The sequence below is a fragment of the Coturnix japonica genome, chromosome 3 (genome assembly GCF_054131305.1).
Source record: "Coturnix japonica strain WE chromosome 3, WE-NBRP24, whole genome shotgun sequence".
Classification (NCBI taxonomy): domain Eukaryota; kingdom Metazoa; phylum Chordata; class Aves; order Galliformes; family Phasianidae; genus Coturnix; species Coturnix japonica.
In genome coordinates, this window is record NC_140665.1 from 15,196,428 (window position 1) to 15,216,897 (window position 20,470).

General features: G+C 39.1%; 1 protein-coding gene across 18 annotated transcripts in view; it reads right to left on the reverse strand.

Moving 5' to 3' along the window:
• PLCB4 (phospholipase C beta 4) overlaps positions 1–20,241 on the reverse strand; it is a 180,775-nt gene extending 160,534 nt beyond the window's left edge. For 11 of the 18 annotated variants that reach the window (XR_014943796.1, XR_014943797.1, XR_014943795.1 and 8 more), the window contains exons 1-2: positions 20,131–20,241; positions 68–127 (exon numbers count right to left, since the gene is read on the reverse strand). The gene's annotated coding sequence lies outside the window, so the exon portion shown is untranslated. Of the gene's footprint in view, positions 1–67; positions 128–19,944 lie in introns of all 18 variants that reach the window. The other 7 variants (XM_085541079.1, XM_085541072.1, XM_085541071.1 and 4 more) reach the window with 4 other exon arrangements.
• Between the last annotated feature and the right edge of the window lie 229 nt (positions 20,242–20,470).

Below are 20,470 nucleotides of genomic sequence, written 5' to 3' on the forward strand. Positions count from 1 at the left end.
TATATTAAAACTTAAAATTGTCTAGTTGAATAGATTTAAATGTTAAAACAACGTAAAAAATACTTACTTTTTGAAGATCAGAAATTACTTCATAGAAATTTCCATTGCAGAGAATCAATTCCTTTCCCTAAAAACAAACAAGACTTAATTGTACAAGTTGTTACTTAGTTAATAAAACACAGTGAGCTACTTCAAGACCTTTTTATACTAGAAATAATATCTTGCTATGGATCAGAGTATGTACATTATTGGACGTGAGGACAACAGCCACTTAACAAGCAAAGCAACAGACTTACAGGAATTATAACAAAGTGGCAAAAATTGTTCAGAAATGAAATTAAATCAACATTCGAATAAGAATTCTATGCATTAAAAAGTATCATGAAAAGAAAAAGTACTCTGTTTTGAAAACAACAGTAAATTAACCATACAAGATCTTTCAAATGAACCTACTGAGAACTCCTGTAGCTTAGGGCAGAAGCTTTATTTTTTTTACACTTTCATTAACTTCATGTTTTTTCCTTTAAAGTAAAATAAATTGAAGCCTAGAAATGAGAGCAACCACTAGGCAAATAGTCAGGATTAAAGCTGATCTGGTATCATGTGAATTTTATTAAGTATAGACAAAATAAAGACAAAAGTGCATACATGTGTATGTGTGTGCATACACAGACACTCCAACAATATCAGAATCTGTTTCTGATGTTTCTAGGAACCAGAAATCTCAGCCAATATAGTCTAGTGCATGCTGAAGGTCCAGCACTTGCCTCGAAAACTTGGTGTATAAAATACTCCAAGTATCATATTAGAGACACTGAAAGCCACAGTAATCTTAATTACAGCAATGAGAGTAGTTAAAGGAAGTAGTTTCCTGTTATGTTGGAGTCTCCTAACACTGCCAAAAAAATTAAAACCAAAAATCTGTTAAAACAGACAATTGCTAGGCATTTTGTTCTTATTAAATATTAACATTACACTTCTCTAAGGATAGAGTGCATAGAGGCGTTTTTCTGTTCTTTAATGCCCCAAGCTCTCCTTTTTTCCTAACGCACTTTCATCCTGTACTTTCATTTCATCCTCATCACTCAACGAGACAGACTCCAGGCTGAGCTGGAGAGTGAGAGCATCAGAACCGACCAACCTGATCAACCACAGCAGGCACCAGAATCAATGTCAGTTGCCCCAATAAGAGGACAGAAAATGAAACGAATCTCAACTAAGTTAGAATAGAAGGAAGAGGAGGGGAGGAAAGTAGAGGAAGAAGTCACTATAAGAGAAGGAGGAGAAACAGGTCCAGAGGAGCAACTCCAAGATCCAGGGGAAACGCCACTGAGTCCAAGGCATTTTGGGTCTTTCCAGCTTCTGGGAAGGGCAAGCCTATACATGGAACTGTTTTAGCCCAGGGACCTGGGTCCACTTGGTGGATGATAAAGAATTAGACAGAAACACTGAAACCTTGGTCACACAGGAAGAAATGCAGAGCAATCCTTAAATTCAGAGTAACTTAACTGCTAAAAGGGAAACAGTCTTGCAGCCTCAAGTTTATCTTTGTTCCACAACAGGTTGTAAAGCAAAAAAAAAAAAAAAAAAAATATTCCTAACATTTTCATTTATTTTTTGACCCAAGAAAAATAAACAATGATACTAAAGAAGACATAAGCAAGCTGGTCTTAAATACCTGGATACATCCTTTTTGTAGAGAATGATTTTATGTTTCTAACTTCCTGAATACTACACCAGACAGATATCACAGACCTCAAGGGCTACTGAACACCAGTGCAGTTGCTGAGGCCTTTGACAGATTATAACAATTGTCCTTTTTCTTTGGACATCACAGGTAAAGCTTAAATCAGATTTTGGCCCTCGGGGTCTACAGACCCCTCAAATTGCTGCTATGGGTCAACAAAGGGCTGCTCAGAAAATTAAGAGCAACAACGTAGTATTTTCCATTCTGAAATAGCATCAAAAATGGCCCAAACTTAGTAACAAATTATAAACAGAATCTCTCTCAGAAAACAGCCATCCAATTATTCGTATTTTGATACTGTTGTCTCTCTTCCTTCTCTCTTAACTGAAGGTGACTTCATATGTATTGTGCAAGTCAGTGGGTCCAGGCCTCATAGCAAAAAGATAAACTTTTTTGCTAACTTCATTCTCTTTAGTACAGGAACAGAAATTGGCAGCTCAGCTATCAGTGTGAATGTACAAATACATTTTGTGTGAATTAGAATTGCTAAGACTAAAAAGCCCTACACAGTCACAGAAGAACAATTTCTTCCAGCAGAGAAAAAAAAAAAAAAAAAAAAGAAAACAAAAAAACCACCTTCTTTGTGGATAAAAGGAACCAAGAAACTCCAGCAGTAGTTGTATATGCTGAATTCAATAAATACATTAGCATTCCAAGTAAGCTTCTAGCATAAATCAAGAGCAGCTCCTAGTTTATACTGCAGACACTTGCTACTCTCACCAGTCCATCTGTGTATGTGAAACATGAGATGAAATTGAACCACTGAAAGCAAACCAATTTGTTTTCAAAATTGTTTAGAAAACACAGCCATTACACTTCATAGTTTCGTACAGCACAGGTGACACGGTCTGGGTAAGTGAGCTGAGTCTTGTTCCTGTGCACATCTGAAGATAGCAGTGTGTGCTGGTGCGGTGCCACTTCTTTATAAATAGCCCTAAAACCTACACCAAACAATTCTATCCCTAACAGAATGCCAAGCAACCCAAAAATCATTGTCAAGATCTCTCTGAAAATCTGTTAATGCTAGATCTCAGCCACTGGGATCGTGCCTCCACTTATGTGCCATTAACACCAACTACAGTTTAAGTTTTCCTGCTGAAGTGCCATGAACACCAAGACAGACAGAGCTTTTACGGAGTCCTGAACTACTACTCAGAAAGGTAAGATTTGTTTGTTGACTAGTCTTTTGAATCACTCCCTCAGCTTAAATACAAAGTACGGCTTGGCAAAATTGCCACACAGTGGGGAGAGATGAGCATACTCCAGTTGTTCCTTGCAGATTACTAGAGAAATCAGTTTGCAAAATCCCCAGCTAAATTATGATGGTTCATCATCATGAGGGACAACTTTCCTTGAGACTCTGTTTGTCAACAGATCCCATAGCTCTACTTTTTAGCTATTACAGAAGAAAACAGCGTTGCCAGCAATGATATAAGGTTTTTTTCTTACCCATCACTACCTGAAATGCTCAAGGAGAATGATGTGACAGTAACACACTGCTGGAAACCTCCTGCAGTTTCCCGCCTAAGAACACTTGGCGAGGGATTGAAGAGAACTTGCTTTTATTACCCGCTGGGAGACTGAAACTTCACAACTCCAATAAGGACCTCTAGCCTGACTCTAATTAAAAGCAGTGTAATATTACCCAATTTAGAAAAGACCATTAAAATCTTAATTTAACCACGACGATTCTAGTGCATGAATACATCCTACTCTAAAATAGTCATTACCTACAAAACCTCTGCTCATTTTTGTGCCGAAAAGAATCATCAACCATAGTTTATGTGCTGGTTAATTACTGTTAAACACATTTATTTATTTTAAATTCCACAGACCTACATTCCCCATGCAACAACATGGACAAGTAATTCATGAAGATGTTCAGGTTTTGGCAATTTTTTTTCAGGACTTACAAATAAATAAATAATAATAATAATATTAAATAATAAAAATTAATAAAAATAAGAAAAATAAGAAAAAATAGTGAAAAATAATAAAAATAATAAAAATAATAATAAGCAGAGAGTGCCAGCTGGTACACAATACTAGACAGGAAACCATACCAAAGTACTGTTATGTCAGCCCCTTGCCTCCCAGCAGCAAACAGCAAGGCTGTGCACTGCCAGGTCCTGTCCTCAATGGGGCAAACTGTTCTAGCAAAGGCTATTGTACTGAATTGTTCATTCTCGCCTGAAGCCTTTAAGAAACCTCAGCTCCTTCCTGGAGTGGAGCCTTGCCAGGGACATCAGTCTGTTGCTGGCGACACACTCTACACACAATTTGGTGGCTTCCTGCTCAAAGCATTACATAATTTGAGCCTCTGGCATATCTTTCTGGAACAGTTCACATTCTAATCCACAAGATCAGTAGCCTTTTCAATCACCGGACAACTCCATATATTTTCTTCACTGACACTGAACCTGGATAGTTCTGACTGTAGGGCCTGAATCTGTCTATTCCAAAGTAAATGAAAACCTAAGATTCTCTGACACAGATAAAAGCAACAGCCAAGCAAATATTCATTTGTTAGTAACTACGAACACAAAGAAAAAATAATTTCATCCATTCCTGCCACAGGAATGCCACAACAGAAAATCAAATATGGAACGATTAAGGTCAGTTGCATTTAGCTTCACTGAACCAAGTCAGAAACTTATTAAACAAAGCAGACAACCTGCTACAAGTGTTTCATGTGATGCACGGGAAATACTAGATCCACATCTGGCTCCAGACATGAACTCGTGAGTTAAGACAGTTCTCAACTCACCAGCTGGGTACATATCATTGAAAAATAGGAGAGCTGCTCTGGCAGTATTGTTTCCTGTTTTATTATGGTAGCCTATGACGTCAAAGGCAGATGTTGGTGGCAGGGCAGTAGAGTTTGCACCTCCCCACCAATATTCTGTTACCTTTTATTGCAGTCTGGCAGATGGTAGCCAAGGGGCAGTCTGACAAAATGGCATCTGAAATGTAAATGTGAGTGAAGCAAAGGCATATCACTGAATTCCTCCAGGCAGAAAAAAACAGCAAGCATTGCTGAGGGTCAGTGGGTGCCAAATGTTTAGAGAGATACGTCAGTGGATGTGGGCATAGTGAGGTAATACATGATGCACTTCAGCAGTAGTGAAAGCTGGTGCAAATTTTTATGAGCACGGCCTGCAGGCTGCTGTTCACCACTGGTGAAAATGCACAGCTAATGGTGGTCACTACATTGAAAGAGTGTTCTGTAGTTTATAATTGCAAAAAGAATCTTCCAGACATTTTCATATAGTGATTGAGTTATATTTATTTGATAAAACAACATCACCTAACCAAGCAAAAAACAGCAGTGATTGTGCAATATAAACTAGGTACCACAAACTCTTATCAGTGTGAAATTGTAATAAGCCCAAGAAACTGTTTTCAGTTTTCAGTCTTAGAATTTGAGGGCATCCTGAAGTTCCTGAATATATTTTTACCTATGCCTCCAAAGGATATTTTGTTCTCAAAAATGCAAACACTATTTTTACAGTCACCTACAGTAATCCTCTAGAACCAAAATTATCTTGCCACAGTTCTGAGAGGTTTTTGATCTATGAAATCACACACTGCAGATGAAAACAGTAACAACGCAAAGCTTCACGTATGGCACTGCAAAGAATCCAGCTCAGTTAGATGCAAATGTCTTCATTCTCCTTTGGTCAATGAAGTTAATTATTTTCCACAAAAACAGTGTGTTCTGACTAAGAGCAACTAAGATTCCTCAACATATCTAAAGAAAACATAAATGAAGGGGCAATCCCAGACTCCAACTTGCAAGCTGGGCAGATGATGCAGGCACCATGAAACCAACAGCAGGTGAGAAGAACGCAAGGGGACAGATACTCCTTTCAGGCCAGGCAAGCAAGTGATTCACTGCGATCACCTCAGTGTGAGCACAGAAATCCTAATGAAGCTTTCATTCTTTCTGGGATGCACCCCTGTGTACCAGAAACTGAAAGTTCTTAATGTTTCAAAATGTACACCAGCAGATCCAACGTAGCATATTTTGATCATCACAATCCTTGATAACATTAAGAGGAAAAAGATTAATCAGCAGTACATTTTGCCTTGAATATTTACTGAGATAACTATGCATGAGTTATAATACCACGTAAATTGCATAGTGCAAAGCAACACTAAGCGGGCGTGCCATTTTATCCAAACCTTTTTGTTCCATAACCCACTGGAAAGTACATAGCTGACCATATCAGGGTAAGATACTCCAGTAAAGTTTAATCATAGCGAACTCTTTCAAGTGAACCAAATAGATGTTCTCAGCTTTTAAGTAAAGTCTCTTTTTTGGCAGTAGTTAACTCACATTTTTCCTTCCTCACTTTTAAACTACTTCAGAGAACGTTATTTATTACTAAAGCCCCCTGTGCCTCTGGAAAATGCTCCCTTCCATACCTTTCTTCCTTCCTACTGCGCTACACATTGAAGGGACAGCAGTATGTTTAAGTCAATTTTTACACTAATAGATGTTGCACCGCAATAAAATTGCTTTGCTACAAGTTCAAAAAGAAGGTGGTGGAAAGAAGTTTACATAACCAGGAATCATCAACAAAAGCAACAGAGGGTGGTAAATTACAGAACAGACATTTAATTTCTTAGAAATATATCTTCCCTTTCTCACTTTGCTTTCCAATTTGTTTTAATTCCACAGGAAAATCGGACAGGCAGTCACTTCATAATGCACTGCAGGGCCTAAGTGCCAGCAGCTTTTCTTGTCTTAACAAAACATACCAAGCTGAAATTAAATTACAGCTGGCTTAAACTCGCTTATTTTACTGCTACCCACCTAAAGCACATATCCAGTTCAAAGTAAACATTTTCAGTCATTGAATAATATGAAGTATAAAAGAAAAAAAATTCACTGTAATAAACTGAGAGATGCATTTCAAAACAACTTTGATTACCATCTCCAAATCTGGCTGCAACCAGCCAGCTAAAAGTGGCACAATTGTGATGGAAATAGCATGATATTTCAGTGCAAGAAAGTAAATAATTTCTACCAAATACTAGCGCAGGAGCTGAAACCCACCCAAGAAAGCCATTTGCATTATCAGTTTGCATTGTTCTGCTGTTGCGTTTTGACACTGAGTTTAAACATTAAGCTGCTAGTACAATGCCTTTTTTTTCCATCTTATGCACTTTCTTGGGGGCAAAATCTGATATGGCTGGCCAGATTTCCTACCCACTAATTTCTGCCAAGCAGAAAACTTAGAGACATCTGTTTGATTCTGTTTGTCCAGCAAGCTGATCAAAGCATTACACACCTGCAAGAGAGGTTTACAGAGCCTCACTGTGCAAATACCCAGAGACCTGTGCTGCAGGCTTTATTCTAACCAGTTTCTGATGATGGAAGCCAGCAACAATTGTGTTAGGTTGCCCAAAATAAAAACCTACACTTAAAAACAAGCCAATAAGTTAGTTTTCAGTCCAGTAAAACTACAGTTTTAACATGCAGCTCTCATTTGCTTGTTTGATCTTCTAAGAGTTCAATCAGAATTGGTGAACACTTACGTTCTGTTGCCTCTATCCTACAAGAAGCATTTTGCTCAAAGCTTCACTTTCTAAGTTCCCTCAGGGAAAATGCATTTTCAACATGTACACGTAATACCTAAGACATGTTTCCAGAACCACATTCAGATCCGAATGGTGCACAACTGCAAAGTGACCAAAAAAAATTAAATATAGCTCAAACCCCTGTCTAGATGTACACTTGATATATTTGATAGCAATTTCTACTTTATCTCTTCTATTGCTTTCCTCATCCAACTATGCTGTTGGAGTTCACTTTTGTTGCCTTTTACAGAACTAGAAAGAGGGAAAAAACAGAAACAAAACAACACAAATAAATGATTTGAAAACTGTCAGGGGTGTTCTTTGGCAGATCTGACATGTGCAACTGCTACAGCACACAGTTTGAAAAACAAGACAAAGCCATATATATGGTTTTGACTTGAGACTGTCCCTTTAAGTAAGCTATGCTGATTCAGACTATGGTTGTACAGCTGCCAAGAGGGGTGGGGGGGTGTGGGGGGGTGAGGGAGCTCCTGAGTTATGCTCTGACTTAGAAGGTTTACACAGGGAATCCTCATACCTAGAAATAACACAAAGAAGCACATTTACATTTTCTGCTGTAAGACTGTTGCCACAAAGGTTATAAGGAAACAGACTGCTTGATAAATTTTCTATACCAGACTATACTTCTCAAACTGAAAAGAATGGAACCTTGCTACCGCTGGGCTATAAATCAGAACTGGATCTGTTCCATAACAAAAGTATTAAAGACAATGGCCTCTAATATTGTATGACATGTCAGTCTAAGCAGTCTGAGCAATGCCTTACTTCATATATTAAGCTGCACTCCTGGGAATTTGTTCTGGTATAATATGTAGATGCCCCTGATTTACTACATTCAGATTTGCAAGCCAAGGTCAAGAAGCAATTTACCAGAATCCCTACTGGTAACTCACAAGAAGCTGTAAGCTCTTGTAAGCCCTCTTTATCACACTAAAAGCAAAAAGAAAAACAAAACAACAAAAAAGAAAAGAAAAAAAAGCAAACACTCAAGAATTGGAATATAAAAGATACCAAATTTTCCTAATCATTCTGAAAGCCACTTGATACCTTTAGATGCTTCAGCACGTTGAACCGAACAACACAGATGTCATTTCTTTCAACTTACATAAAACAGCATCGTGCACATATTCCAATTAAAAACAATGTGCTGCAGAGTATTACCTCATCTGAAGCACTGATGAATGGTCACTGATGGGGTCAAAAGAGAAAAAAAAATGAACTGTAATAAATGCTGTAAAATAAATAATGCAAGCATAGTCCCTGCCCCAGAAACCTGGCAATTTAGGGCATGAATAAAGAATTCTTGAGGGATCATACCAAACCTACCTAACATTCCTGAATTCTGAGTTTTACACTGTGACTGTACATCAGCTCATACTTTAAGGACTTGACATGAAGGTATATACACACATTATTCTCAGGTGCTCTGTAGAAGGTTGTCATGCATCCAATTATGAACCTTCTAGTCAGGCACTGCCACAACACATTAGAAAGGCACTGGAAAATTGTCACAATCAGAGCAGAGGTGGCAGTGTGTGTTCAGAGCGACAGGTCATAAGGTATTTAACCCAAATCCTGGTCTGAAACACAAAGAAATCTAACGTTACAAGTTCTCACTGCAGCCAGATCTGCTTATGTCCATGAGATATGGAAAGAAAACGTGAGTCAAGTCTTCATAATTAACAAATAGCAAAGAGATTGCCTTCAAGATAGACCCCATCCTTCCCCAGCCAAAAACCTTCAGATATTAAAGTAACCTTCAGTCTAATTCTAGTCAGTAACATGTGTCTTGAGCCAACTTAGATCCTTTAGAAAGAATAACTTGAGCTTCTTTGGATGTAAACCCAAAAGGAAATTGTCAAATTCAGTTCTAAAACCAAACGTAGAACTTCAGCTGCAAAACAGACAAAGAGATGTAGTCATATCTCAAGTTGCAAAGAGCTGGCCGTTTGCAGTTGCAGCATGCTGTACTCGGTTCAGTTTTGTTTCTTGTAGATGTTATGCCTCCCTCTGACTCTTGAGGAAAAACCCAACTGAGGTGCCAGGAGAGTTCTACAGGTGGAAGGAGGTGCTGCCCTTTAAGACAGATGCAGGATTATCGTCACCATTTTTGATTATTATATGTACTGTGGTTCTTCTCAAATTTTGGCTCTCTCTTCTGTCAGATCTAGTATCAAGACAGAAGAAAAAGAAACATCAAAAAATAAGCTACGAATTTATATGTTAGATAGAAGAACCTTTTCATTTTCTCTCATTCTCCACGTTCTGCTTTGTTTCTGAGTGTAATCAAGCTACTGACAACTTTTTTTTTTTAGAGGAAATGAGTAGACTGGTACAAAATAACAATAACAACACTACCCATATGGCATTTCAAAGTACTCAGGGGACAAGTATCACCCAAGCTTCACTAATATCTAGCAAGGCAGCAAAGTCTTTCTAAATGTGAGAAACCAAATGTGAGAAAACATTAGTGACTTGCTCTACCTTTAGCCAGGCCAAAACACAGCCCTAATGGCAAAGCATTACTAGCTGCACTGAGCTAGACACAGCCTACAGGGCCACTTGCTTGATCAAGCCCAAAAATGAATGAAAGCAATTAACATTAAAATTTACATACTCTGCTTCTCATGAGCTCTTCGAAGAACATTATTCCACCAATCCTTACCACATGGGCTTTGCCAAGAATCAGCTGCGCTGTGAGCAGAACAAATCACAGCTGCAGTGATGTACCCCTCACGTGGCAATATTATCCATTATTTTCTCTTTTAACAATGAGAAATAGGTGACTAAGCAAACACAAATAGTTCTGGCCTATCAATCTTGCAGATGGAGAAACTTGCAACAGCTTTCTGAAAGGCGCCTTAGATGAAGTGCAAAGAAAATTTGAGTTCAATATAATATAAGGCTCAAAACTGACTGAGGTTACAAACATTGCCAAACACGAAAAACAACTTTAGTTAACATTTTCTTTCAGTCATTAGGAAGCACACTGATTACCAGTTGATCTAGAGATCATCTGGGAAAATAAAACATGTTGCAAAGCCTTTAAACAGTCTAATGTTCAAAACTTGAGAAGCGATGACAGCTTGGAGATGTGGAAGTAGAAAAGGTTTGAGGCATCTTCAAAGAATTCTTATGCGCTATTTAAAATAAACTGAGAAGCATCATCATCAACCTTTGCAAAAGGAAAAAGACAGCTCAGAATTTACATTTATTTCACCTATAGAGAAGCCCCTGCTTTCTACTGAATACAGTTGGTTTCTTCTCTATTGGGGGTTCCAATATGGTTTATGAAATTAAGTAGTATTACCAAGAAAGACATTATAACTTAAATTACTAATCAGTTTTAAGGAAAAAAAATAGATGTTATAGAACAAATACCACAAAGTTTACAATTTAACACCATTTAGATACACAGTTTCATAACTCAAAAGAAAATTACCAAACAAAAACGCCAACACCTTGCTCTGCTAATTACTACCTCTAACATTTTGAAATAACACTTCCTGAAGATTTTTCAGATGAACTGGACAAGCCAGCACTTTAACAATCCACATTGTGGTTCAAATCTCTAGTTGCTTATGGAAGACTTCACTGTGCATAACTTCAAACACTGCAGAAAGGCAGAAATGATTCATTTACATCTCAGTTTATATTAAGAGAACAGGAAAGGAAAAAAAAAAAAAAAAAAAAAAAAAGATATCATCCCAAAACTAAGACTGCAAAAATCGAACATGACTGAAAAATCTCCTCTATTTTGTCCTGTTAAGACTGTGCTGTAAAAAGAAACACCTCTTCCCTCCCCACCCCACCTCCTCCCATAAAAATAAAAAAATAAAATAAAATAAAATAAAAAAGGAAAATCTATCTTATTTTAAAAGGAATTAATGTAAGTTACATGAAAACAAAATATTCTCACACTAAATTACGGTAGTATGGAGGAAAATTCTCAGAACTACATAGCACAGCAGTGCAATTCTCTCTGCCATTTCTACCCCTGAATTTCAAGATCTGTTTTCCATTTTTCAAGAGTCTTAAAGTATCTTAAAGTAATCTCTGCATTGCTCAGCATTTGAATCACAGAACACTACTCACCATTTTTATCATTTGATGATTCAAAATTACCTAAAGAACTACCTGTATTTCTTTACACATAATTTCAGATCAACTTAATAGATGTTTTTAACAGAGCAAGCAAGCAGCTGAGAGCTGGAATTATATCCTTACTTTCACAATATTCATCCTCAATTGTTCTACTATGGGGATGTGATGTGTTTATACCAGAAGCAAGTAGTGCCTCATCAAGGATGAAATAGAAGTAAAAATGGCGAAGATTACAGGGAACATTTATACACCTTTGATTTAGTTATGCTTGCCTAAATCAGGCATGTGCTTCTTGACAGACTGATTCAGTTGGATTAGCTTTGAAAACTGAAGAGCTACAATAATTGTATATATATATATATATATATATATATATATATATATATATATATATATATATGTATATATGTATCTCTCTCTCTCTCTATATATATAAGGTCCTCAGCAGCTAAACTCACATTTTTGTTGGGTTTTACTCTTTAAATTAGCTTACTTCACACCAACTCACAGCTATTCATGTAAGTACTGCTTTCATCTCAAAGGGGTTTTAAAATACAAGAAAAGTTTACAAAACAAATACTATGTTTGTATAGCAAAGTATCACTGCAAATAAACTTCTGATTTCCCCACAGTTGGGACTGCATTTACATATAGAGTTATTAGAAACAAAGGCAAGAGGATCCAGGCAAAATTTGGAAAGCACTATTTGCCCAGCTTCTTCAAAGTAAAATAACCAAGCAAACAACAAAAAACAAACAGCTGAGTAAGTGGTCCATCAATGTAATCAAAAAACATTACTTTCATGAAACTACACTTTAGTGAAAAGAACAGCACTGAAACAAGAAGATGCAGTGTGATGGTGTTTTTCTGCACAATCTGGGCTAGCTGATAAAGGTTTAAGTAATGAGCTATGATTCCCCTATCAACTGCAATTTGCACTGCAGACAGCATAAGTACAAATTCTAAGTGAACTTGAACAGACCAGCAAAAGTGAAGATTTATACCTTCCATACCAACTGAGTAAAAACACGTAATAGCAGCAGCAACACTCAGGTTCTCCTTAGTAGAGTTCATACAGCTCAAGACAGACAAAAAGCAGAAGACTGATACTGCTGTTTCTTTTTCCAATCCAAGCACAAATTCATCTTTACTACCAGCTCAATGAAGACAACAAAACGATTATTAGCTGCCTTTCTTTTTCAAAATAAACACAGCCAACAGCTACATACATTAAAGAGACACTTGGGGTACTCAAACTCCTCCATACATAATCCAGGCATTCATTCACAAAAGTAGCAGCTACCAAGGTCATCAACATTACATCAACATTTTAATTGGATATGCCTCAGAGAGAGTTAGGTACCATATGCTTCTTCCAAGGTGTGAGTCTTCGTTAATTTAGCAAGGGATGAGATGGCAATAACTCCCATGAGAACAGTTCAAATACTTCTTCCATTACCTGAAACAAAGTCTAACTTAGCTCTAAGACATTTTCTTGTATAAAGACACACACGTGAAATGGCACACAGTTACAAACCACTTCTAAATGACGTCAGGTTAACCTTATGCTCTCATTAGGACTTGTAAAGGAGACCATTTTATCAGCACGTCGGCCAGGTTCAGAATATCTGCAGATTCCAGTACGTTCAGTCTGTGTAGAAGGTGCGGCAGGCAGGAAGAAAGAAAAAAGCATAGGGCCAAATGTATATAATGATTTAGGATACAGCCATGTAGATAAGAAACTGCCTGAGGTTAGCAGCATTACACTAACAGTATAAGAAAAGGCAACCCTTGCAACTAAAAAGCTGCCCATTTCATTCTGACTTAGGCAAAGCTTTTCCCTCAGAATTTACTTCTGCTTCCTACCGCCTACAAGACTTTTGGGTCAACAAAAAGCTTGTGCATTTCATTGCTGAAAAATCACATCAGCAAAAAGAACAGCCAAACTAACAGATATTGCCAGATACGAAGGATTTGGAAGCAAATGCTATATAGGTTGAATGGAGGCAGAAAGACTACAAAAGCAATAGATTCTCCACAGAATAAAGACATTATAAAGGGCTAGCTCTCCTAGTTTGAGAGCAAGCAGAAAAGCCTTTTGGACAACAGCTGCAGAGCAATTCTAAAAGAGAATATGGCACCACATTTCTACGGGACAATGAGAAGGATCTGGATCTCATTCCCATTCAGACTGCCCTGTTTGAGCCCTCAGTTATTCTTGTAGGTTGCACCTTTCCCCTTTCAGACAGGCACACAGGCCTGCTTCAGCACAGGAGTTCACCAATCAAGGCAGATAACTGCATCTGAGGGGAATTTCCAAGAGCTCCCCTGCACCTGCAGCATACACAGATACAGGAGATTTCCAATGTGAAAATCACAAGCTGAGTGGTGATGCTGAAGCAATCACATTAACTGCAACTAACAGGTCTTATGCCAGACTGCAGCACCTCATTTGCAAGCTGCTCTGATATATCTGCAATCACATTCCATCTTCCCTTGTTATTCAGTATATGACAATTATTCCTGAGCATATTTTGCTAGAGAAGTGGTACACAAATAGCAAACTGTACAACCAGAAAGAAGTAATTGCTCAGTCTATTATTTGCTGATGTCAAGCATGCAGTACAGTTTTCTGCATCCAGTAGAAAGCCCAGTTAATCTGCAGCAGTCCTCAAGAGTTATGTGTGCAGGAAAATTAAGAGGAAAAAAAAAAACCAACAAACAACAGTAAATCATCAGACACCCCCTCTGTGCCTCACAGACACAGTTTAGGGATGAAACACAGTCCATTTCATCACCAGACTGTGCCACACAACCTCCCCCTTAATGTAATTCTGCTTCACTATCACCTCTGCAAACAAACCTACCACAAATTGATCCCCTTTCTTCAGAAACACTTTTTCTTTCCTGATCAGAACCATCCATAGGAAAGGTTTTACCAGTTCTTTTTGGTTCAATAAATCAAATCAGTCCAGACACAGTAACCACACCATGGCTCTATGTCATATTTCCCATTAAGTCATCCATCTTCTATTTCCACTAACTCTTCTGAAAGGAATTCTGGATTAATTAAAGTTACATGCCCTAATCATGTCTGTGGAAGGAAGGAAGGAAGAAAACAACTTACATGAAAGCACCAACACTGAAATACAGTGTTAAATATATACATATACACACACATATACATATATCTCTTATACTCTAAATTATATATTTCAAAACAAATAGGTTCTTATCAGATTTACAATTCCATTCTCTGTGTCTCCTTTCAGCAGCTGAAACAGCAATGTAGATGTTAAAAGGCAGCAATAGATACAAGCATCTTGGATCCAGAATGCAGCCTCAACTAAGGGGAAACTAGTAAAGATCTGTATCTGCAGTGAGCTTAGCACAAGCAGCAACATGAATAACAAATGTCACCATCATTCAGGTAGGAAAACCAGAACACAAACATTAGATATATGGTAATTTCAAGCATGGGAAAGAAGAGGAAAGAGATAGGAGAAAAAGGGAAAAGAAAACCTTTTACAGTTCAGGATGAAGCCTAAAAGGAGGAAAACACAACACTTTGCCATGAGTTCTTTTATCCAGCCTGTCTTGTTAAACCACAGCCTGCATCTCACTGATGCTGCATATTATTTTCCACAATAAGCTCTTCGTGGGATCATGGAAACTCTAGATCACTGGAATCCTAGAGATGCTTTTTGATAACCTCTTAAGAACTTTCTCTATTTGCCCCCCTAATTAGTCACTAACCTCCTGACTGATCACTTCCAACTTGCAAGACCGTACGCACTCAAGTTCAAGTAGGTTTTCTTTTCTAACAGTATCTATCTACAACTTCATGAACAGTGTGTGTTATAACACCTTTCTCATACTAGTTTCCTTCTTAATCAAATACACTCAAGTATTTCTGTAGTTGAATGCATGTTTTCTCTGCAATGCAGGTAGAAAAGCATTTTGTAGAACTCTGACAGGTCAACTCCATCCATACCTTTTTTTTCTTGGTAATTTCATATCATATCACACAAAGAAATATAAGCACCAAAGGTCTAGATGACAGCATTTCAAAGAATTAAGAAATGTATCAATGTAGCATCTGACAAGGAAGCACAAATTTAATCTGGACAGTCACTCATGAACCGACCACCTACACCTTTATATAACTTCTCATCCCCTTCTTAAGTTATCAACTGCAAGGTTAGTTCACATAGAAAGTCACAACTTTGGAGACCCCAGGTCAACTATTTAGTCTTCTTCAGAAATAAGAGGGCAGAGGTGTGTGGTTGTGCAGGTATTTCATCAGTATTGATTTCAAGATGTCTACAGACTGCACAACAGATCACATTCCAAACAGACTGCCTCACCTCAGCTGCCTGGAGTTCCAAGCTGTCGTTACTCATTAAGAAATAAACTCTTGTCCTGAGAAAAGAACAAGCCCTTTTTTCCTCAAGGGTAGAGTTTCATCACCACTATGGTAAGGTAACAGCTTCCATACCAAGTGAAATTCAAGGCCAAAACTTTACCCATGACAGCTGCCAATTACATTCTTAATTCATGTTACCATCATTTCTTACTGTAACAGGTAGAAGAAAAAGGGGTGATGCAATATCAAACTGTCTGGTTGTGGAGTAGAACGTCTTCCAGAAAACACACAGCAATTGCAGAAAGTCAGATGAGTCAGACTTAGTTCAATTTATCTACTTATTCAATAAGTTGATCTATACAAGAGGATAAATGAGATTTCTCCATTCCCATACCTACGCGTTTTACGATCTCTGCTAATCCACAACCAGCTCATAGCCATTGGTGGGATAGGATTAAGTCTGAGCTAAACATCAGTAGCTAGCAATGGGAAAGAGTGGAAAGCAACAGAGATGTCAAAGTAACGGCCTAACTAGCAACAGAAACTTAAGCCATTAAAGAGCCAAGTGGATTTACTAACCAGAAACCATATATTTCCTTCTTAAGGAGCAGTTAGATTACATCACAGCAGCCTAGGCTTTCATTGACACCTATATTTCTTCCTGGATATATGTTCCCTCCCACAGAAAAGACTGACTGGTGATTCTTAGAACTCCAAAGGTGAAACAAAGCATTAAAAACATTGGCAAATAACAGTCATGAAAACATAGTAACAAGGCAAACAGGCCAGTAGGACTTCACAACAATCTGCCTAAAGGCTGGGCTCTTTAGCAGAAAGGAAGAGAGAACTTTGTTTCACTCTTCTCCAGAAGTCGAGAGGCTTTTGCTGTTGCCTGGGTGCAGCTTTAATGAGGTCCTCATTGAGCGGATGATACCTAGATATTGCACCATCCTATTAACAGCAGTAACAGCCTAATGGAAAATGGCTCAAATAGACAAACTGGCAAAGAAGCCACAGCGCCTCACCACTTTACATAAGCAGATGCAGGTCTTCAGAAGTAGGGAATGTAAGTACCAGTTTCACTCCAAGATCCCAGCAGGACATTTACAGGGACAAGATCAACAAGTTACTATCCAGAATGCTGCTGAATAAGAATCTCTGAAGCCAAAATAGGGCTGCATTATTTCTTTACCTCATACAAGTTACTCAGGAGCACCGTGCCCTCAAAACTACAGAGTTCGTGCATTATCGCTGTCAGAACAGCTGTGAAATGCCGGTCCTGATACTTCTCCTAAAGTTGTAGCTCTGTTCTAAGCACTACAAATATACAAAGTATGTCCTTCTCAAACACGGAACTTACTAACAGGCATAGAATGTTAATTCCAAAATGGACGGGAAACTGTTGTCTTCCAGTTTTACAAGTCGCTTTATCCATAGTCAGGAAATTTCCAGAAACCACTAAGATGGGTAAGAAACAGTGAAACAGATTTTTATAGCTTACTATCCACAGGGTGAGAACATAAGCAAAGCAGGTTAACATCAGAGCATGGTACTTGTATTTATACTGTGGACCTCCCATACATTTAAACTCACTACAGATCAGACCTTTGTTAATACAAGTCCAGCATCACACAGTAAAGTCAAGTCTACAGATATATATATATAAATATTTGCAACAGAGGTCTTTTGCAAGAGGTCTACAAAGCCTGCTCTCAAAGTCTGAATGAATAACATTTATCTGAGCCTTTGGGGGGGAAAAAAAAAAATAAAAAAAATCAACCTTGAAACACACTGCCACAAAACTTTCCAAGAGTTAACGATTTGCATCACAAATACCTCCATGCGCAACCTCTGATGACATCCAAGAGCGCTCCCAAAACTGAATGTATAAAACATCTTGCAAAATTAGTAAAGGAAATCAAGCTATCAAATTTGAAGTGGCACAATGCACCTAGTTATTAGAGAATGGAAATAAGCCCAGGCTTAGCCACAGTAAAATAACGCTTATGCAACCTTTCATAATGATTCCCTCGCCAACAACCAACCAGAGATTTTTATGGATATTTTCACTTGCAAAGTAATCTACAATAGTAGAAAAAGATTTATTTTGCATTTCTTTTTCAAGCAGCATGAGAATTACTCCCCTAGAAACAGTCAACATGGTGTATGTCAACCCGGTGAAAATGAAGCTGTTAATTCATATAAAGCTGTAGCAAATATCTGACAGACTCACAACACAGCCCCAAAAGTATATCATCATGGCCAGGCATTAGTGCAACAAATGGGCAAAGTCTGCAATGGAAGCCAATAGCATATTCCAAGCCGAAACAACTCACTGTTATTTCAGAAAAATGGGAAAGCTGAACACAACCAGTGGTTCTTGGTGGCATAGAACAGTGAGGTATTTCTTGTGTCAGTAAGAGAAACGCATTTGAAATCTCTCTCTTCCCCCCTTCTGGTATTTACCTCTTCCCTCTCAAGGTTCTTTATTCTGTGCACAGTAAGAAACAGCAGAGCGTACGTTATGCATAAATTCATGACAGAGAACACTGTTTTAGAACAAAGCTCCTTTGCGTGGGTGCATGTCTATAAAATAAAAGGCATTGTTACTTTACCGAGTACGAATCCACATCCAGCAATCAATTCACATCTCTAAACTTTATTTTGACAGCTACAGGCAGTTCTATTTTCACCAGAGGTTTGACTTTCTCATTAATACCTGGGTTCTAGTGATATAATCACAAGATGAATCAAAACTGACATCTGAAGCAAGAGTAGTATTAATAATAGCTAGGCAAGAGAATTCTCATCCCTGAAATCTGTAATTTATATTAATTACTTCACAAAGTTACCAACCACAGAAAGAAATGAGTCTGTTCCCAACTCACATTAAGAAACTGTCCCTTTATAATACAGAACTGCTCGGCTCTACACAATAATAATTATTTTGCGGTGCACAGCAATATTAGATATCCTTTCTCCAGAGGAAGCCTGCCAATACAGCTGGCGTTACACTTTCAAAAGTTAGAGAAAATAACCTGTAGCAATGCAGCCAGCTCGCCCAAACTGCAGGAGTAAATGACAGAATAGAACCACCAACACAAACGTGTTATGAAAGAATCAGCTCCATCCTTTTGCAGAACCAGGAACGCAACGTTTTCTCCGCGCTACATGTTAACTTGGGTTATTAACTGGAAGATTGCACATCAAGTTTGATATCACAAACAGCCTTTGTGCATTACAAGAACGTTCTGCACTGTACTATAGATTTATGTCATGAAAGACTTTAATTCTGCATAGCCCCATCTGTCTTCCCTATGGATGCATCTCCATAGGCACTTAAATGTTATATAAACTCCTTAAGAGATGAAGATTATTCCGTAACTTCCCCAAATCATCCTCCTTTAAGCAAGTATTACCTAACAAAGATGCATTATGCAGCTCAGAAACAAATTGGATTCCTGGGTTTCTACTAGATGCCAGCATAAAAGAATACCTGCTAAGTATCTTCAGATGATACAGATGAGCAAGGCTGGATAAGTGTAAGTGGGAAGGATGAACAGCATTAAGTAACAGGTGTCTGACTGCACATAATTCAAAGTCAGGCTTCAAACAGGGTGCACAGCCTTCCTGGCAAAACGGAAACGCTGCTTTGCGCCTTGATTTGGAAGTTACCCCTAAGATCTTAAGCAGCTTTAAACATCCACGTCAATTACACACATACACAGGCAACCCAGGCACAGCATCCCGAGAGACCATTCAATTCATCTGAAAGACAACAAACGAGAACCTTCAAAGATGAACCCGGTTTTGGTTTTTTTTTATGTTTTTTTTCCCCTTAAAAGAGGGGGAAAAAGGAAAAAAAGAAAAAAGAAAAAAAAAAAAGAAAAAAAAACGAGGAAAAAAACCCAACAACAACAACAAAAAAAAACACCAAGAAAGTTATACTTAACTACACAGAAACATTTGTCACACCGCCCAGCACTGACAAAATCCGGATGCACTCAGAAACTACAAGGAGCCTCACAGCTGGCAGCGAGGATGAGGAGAAGAATTCGATCCCCAGTCACTCACACACACACACCCATAGGAAGTCTCGCACACGGACAGACACACGTACGTTTGCAGACCTATGTCCTCCTCCTCCGCCGAGGCCGGGGCCGCCGGAACCTCCCGGATCCCGCGGCGGGCGGAGCGGGGAGCCCAAGGTTACGGCCCGGAGCGGTGGGGCCGCTCCCCGCGAAGGACGCGATGCCGCCCGCCGCCCCCACCGGCCGCCCCGAGCGCAGCCCCCGCCGCCTTTTACCTCCGCCGCCGGCCCCGCCGCGCTGCGCAGGGTGGCCGGGGCTGCGCCGAGGCGACGACCTCCTCCTCCTCCTCCTCCTCCTCCTTCTTCTTCTCCTCCTCCGCACACTGTGCCTGTGTGTGTGCAGCCCGCCCGCCTCGCAGCGGCGGCTCCTCCTCTTTTCCCTTCCCTCTCCCTCCCCTCCTCCCCAGCCGCCGCCGCGCCCGGCTCAGCCCCCGCTGCGCGGAGAGGAGCGGAAGGGAAACGGGGAACCCCCGCCGCCGCCACCTGGGAGAACGGGGCCGAACGGGGCCGAGCGGGGCCGTGCTCCCCACCCTCGGCCGCTGCCACCACCGCCCGC